Genomic DNA, 4,517 nt, shown 5'->3' with positions numbered 1-4,517 from the left:
GGATTATTTTTTATTATGCTTAAAGTTGTAATAAGGCCGCTCTTTTTAATTAATTTTATTTTCGGGATTATTAAACTGGTTAGCACTAGGGTTCGTTTTATAAAAACTACTTGTTTTTAAAAGATCATGATGATGCGCAAAGTTTCCGCAAAGTAAATGTTTTTCCAAGAAAATAAATATTTTAAGCGGACTTAAACTTGTTTTAATGTTCAGAGACACGTAACTGTTTAAAGTGTGGCAATGGATGTGTGCATGTCTAGGATTGGATCCGGAAGAGCTTGGTACTTAAGCGGTCCTATAAGACTCACCTCCTCTTTTCGGCTTCCTACGGTGCCTGACTTCCATTCACTTTAACTTAAAACAAGAATAAATTTTTCTAAAATCTAAACAAAGAATTTAGATAAACACACGCTTTTTTGAAACATCTCCATGTGTCATACTAAATCGGCCGTAACGTCTGGGCGGGTTTGGGGTGTTACTGAGAATGTATTACGAGTTGGTACAGGTATGTACAAAAAACCCTTGTGAATGAACTCAGTATGTGATGATCTTTCGGTAAGATTGAAAATGTGTAAGTTATGCCTATAAAATAAAGTTATGCCTGTAAATCTATGATGACATATATGTAAACTATTTTATGTCAATGTATCGCCAAGCTAGCTTGGGGATCGAAGGACGTCGAAGACTTGATCACACTATCAATTACACATTTGGGTATAGTTAGTCTCAATATTTTGAGCATAGGGACTTGGTCTTTTTGTTAAATGTCATATTGGGTTAGCCAAATGTGTTGGCTTATAATGACTTGATGATTCATTTTGGATATGGCCATGAGATATGGCTCATATTAATTATGGGGATGTAATCCTATTCATATATGCATGTTTATGCTAAGGTCATTCGTGATGTAGTAAAATTCATTTTGGCATGGATGAATTGTGGATACGATCATTGATGTTTGACGATGGATTGTGAGTAAATGGCATAATAACAACTAAGGCATAAATGCTTAAAATGGAAGTAAATTGATGTTGTATGTTGCATGTGATTTGGTAAGCCTAGTTTAAATAAATTATGGAATCTTAACAAGTACTAATTGATAAGAAGTTGATATGCATGAACTTAGTTTATGAAGGTCTAAGTACTTATTTATGCCATGTAGGATTTCATTGAGATGTGTAAGTATGCATATAACATTAAAGGTGACAAAAGGCTTGGAAAATAGCTTCAAAGTTGTCCACATGGGTAGACACACGAACGTGTGTCTAGGCCATGTATGACACACGGTCTGCCCTATGGGCATGTGCTCTGGTCGTGTGTCTTCTGCACCCTAATTAATGCAAAACAGAATGTCCAGTAGTAAACACACGGGTAGAGACATGCGTGTGTATCTCTACCGTATGAAGGGCATGACCTTAGGACATGGGCGTATGCCCAAGTCGTGTGAAGTCTACACCTGATTTTAGAATTTAATTTGCCGCACAGCCTGAGCACACAGGCATGTGACTTGGCTGCATGACCCTATTTGTGTTGATGATGTCATAAACAGAGAGTTACACAGGCTAAGGACACGTGCGTGTCCCAAGCCACATGGGCGTGTGACCCTATTTCATGAAAATTTTTCTAAGTTTTTCTAAAGTTCTCAGATTAGTCCCGAACTACTCCCGATGTATGTTTTGGGCCTCGTATGCCTATGTAAGGGACAATTGCATATGTATGAATGAATTTATTTTGAACGAAGTTTTATTGCCAGTTTTGTATGTTTGCTGGTGTTTAAGTCCAGTAATGCCTCGTATCCTATCCCAGTGTCGGACAGGGGAAAGGGGTGTTACATTTAGTGGTATTAGAGCTACGGTTTAGTTGATTCTCAGACTAACATAGAAAGTGTATAAGTCTAGCTATACATGCCATACATATATTATGATAGTGTGATGACTCCTAACGATTTTGAAATGTGTTTCCATATAGTAAATGGATCCCGATAGAGCAGTGGCGGATGATGTTGAAAGTAATGCACCTGCGCTTGCTGAAGGGGCAATGTCATCTAATAGTAGACCCTCTACAGTTAGTGATAAACTATAATATATACATATTTTTACCCCATGCTTGGCATATTTATGAATGATTTCTCCTTGGTTTTAGTGGATTTGATGCTCCTAATCCTTTAATTTCATGTTTTATACTCAGGAGAGCCTAGGATAGCAAAAAGAGCGAGAAACAGGCCAAAAACGGACAAATTGGGCTTAAAACAGTTTTTCACAAGGCCTTGGCACATCCACACGGGTAATCCAAACGCCCACATGAGACACACGGGCAGACCACATGCCCGTGTGTATTGGCCGTGTCGACATTGTTCCAAGTCAGAATTGCACACAGTTTGAAGCACTTGCACACGGGCGTGGTACACGGCCATGTCCCTATCGAGCCCAAGTTTAATTCTACTCGAAAAAGGGCACTTTTAAGGGTTTTAAAGCATTCTAAAGCCTATATAAACACCCTAGAGGAGGATTAAGGGGGACACACAGAGTTGCAGGCAGAAAATACTCGCGACTAGCAATCGGAATCACCTTGGAGCCAGGATCTACATCAAGAATGAATATTTCCATCTAATTTCCCAAAAGTTCTTGGGTTTCTTTATGTTTTGTTGTTTTCTAAACTTTGAGATGTTTTCCATTATTACTATAAACTAAACTCCTTAAATACCTAAGGAGATGAACCCTATGACAAATCTTATTATGCTTTGATTTATATGATAAATACTTGTTCTTATTCTTAATTATGAGTTTTAATTCTTTCTTTAATATTTTAGGATATTAATCCATGTTTTTGATGTGCTTATTCAGTGGAGCAAAAGTCCCTATTTAAGATTAGATCATTCATAATTGAGCGGAGTTGAATGCAATCTAGAGATAGAATGACATAAATCATTGAATTAGAGTCAAATCTAATAAGGAATCCATAGATCGAGTTAATGCGACAATAGGGTTTTAATTAGAAAGAGATTTCAATTAATCAACCTAGAGTTAGTTGTTCTTAGTCTTGAGAGAGATATTAACATAAATTAGGGATTTCTACGGAATAAGTCAAGTGAATAAATCGTCTAAGTCAAAGGTAATAAGTGAGTCTAGGTGGATTCTTTCTTGGGTATTGTCTTCTCAATTGGTTTTCCTAAAGTATTTTCCAACCGCCTCCGTCATGATCTTAGATAAATTAGAAAATTAGTTTAGTTTAAAACACCCTTAAATTCTTAGACTAGATAATAAAAGAGAGTAACTACTAGTACTTTTAGTCCTCGTGGATACGATATTCGTCTCACCATAACTATACTATTGTTCTACGGTGCACTTGCCTTAAGTCAATTATTAGTTAGTTTTGTAACCATCAAGTTTTTGGCGCCGTTCTTGGGACTAAGATATTAGGAACGCTTAATTTTATTACATTAGCCATTTATTTTATTGAAATTTAAATTTTATTTAAATTTTGTTTATATTACTAAATTTTTTATCTACTTCGCAAGTTTTTATAGTTTATGACTAGAAGAAACCCATCAGGACCATTACTTTTTGATAGTGAGATCGAAAGCACAGCTCGTAGAAACTGAAGAGAAATAAGGTGAAGCCTAAGATACATAGAGGAAGAGCGAGAGGATGATATTCACACCACAACCAAGGAGATGGCTAAAAATCAGTAAAACCCACTACCTCTCAAGGCTTTCACGATCGAGTAAATCAGAATCCTGCTCCTCGTACTATGTATGATTATGCTAAACCTAACTTAACAGGAACTGAATCGAGTATAGTTAGACCTTCTGTTGCTGCAAAGAATTTTGAACTGAAACCTAACACGATTCAAATGATACAACAGTTTGTTCAGTTTAATGGTTTGCAGGATGAGGATCCAAACACTAATTTAACGAATTTTTTGGAACTCTACGACACATTTAAAATCAATGGAGTTTTTGATGATGCCATTCACCTTCGGTTATTCCCCTTTTCATTAAGGAATAAGGCTAAACAGTGGTTGAACTTGTTACCATGAGGTTCAATCACTACTTGGGAACAAATGACCGAAAAATTTTTACTTAAATATTTTCTGCCGGCTAAAATGGCTAAATTGAGGAATTATATCTCTTTTTTTGTGTAGATGGATCTAAAAACTCTTTAATATGAATGGGAGAGGTACAAGGACCTATTGAGAAGGTGCCCTTACCATGGGTTACCTTTATGGTTACAGGCACTACAAGGAAATAGACTTTTAGCGGCGTTTTTAGTGGCGTTCGAATGAAAAACACCGCAAATATTATACATTAGCGGCGTTTGAAACAAAAAACGCCACTAAAAACTGAGTAATAGTGGTGTTTTCATCCAAAACACCGTAAAAAACTGAGAAATAGTGGTGTTTTATTCAAAACGCTGCAAAAAACTAAGATATAGTGGCACTTTTGTTCCAAATGCCACAAAAGGTTGAGCTATAGTGGCGTTTTTGTAAAAGCGCCGCTAATATTTATTATTTTAACT

At 36.3% G+C, this 4,517-nt stretch overlaps 1 non-coding gene across 1 annotated transcript; it reads right to left on the bottom strand.

The window, feature by feature from the left end:
* Positions 1 to 4,110: 4,110 nt before the first annotated feature.
* LOC128289546 (small nucleolar RNA R71) lies at positions 4,111 to 4,217 on the bottom strand. Its single transcript, XR_008279191.1, has one exon. It is a non-coding gene; the product is annotated as a small nucleolar RNA R71 (small nucleolar RNA).
* Positions 4,218 to 4,517: the final 300 nt, after the last annotated feature.

Source organism: Gossypium arboreum, chromosome 2 (assembly GCF_025698485.1).
Source record: "Gossypium arboreum isolate Shixiya-1 chromosome 2, ASM2569848v2, whole genome shotgun sequence".
Taxonomy (NCBI): domain Eukaryota; kingdom Viridiplantae; phylum Streptophyta; class Magnoliopsida; order Malvales; family Malvaceae; genus Gossypium; species Gossypium arboreum.
This window is presented reverse-complemented; position numbering and strand designations above follow the sequence as displayed.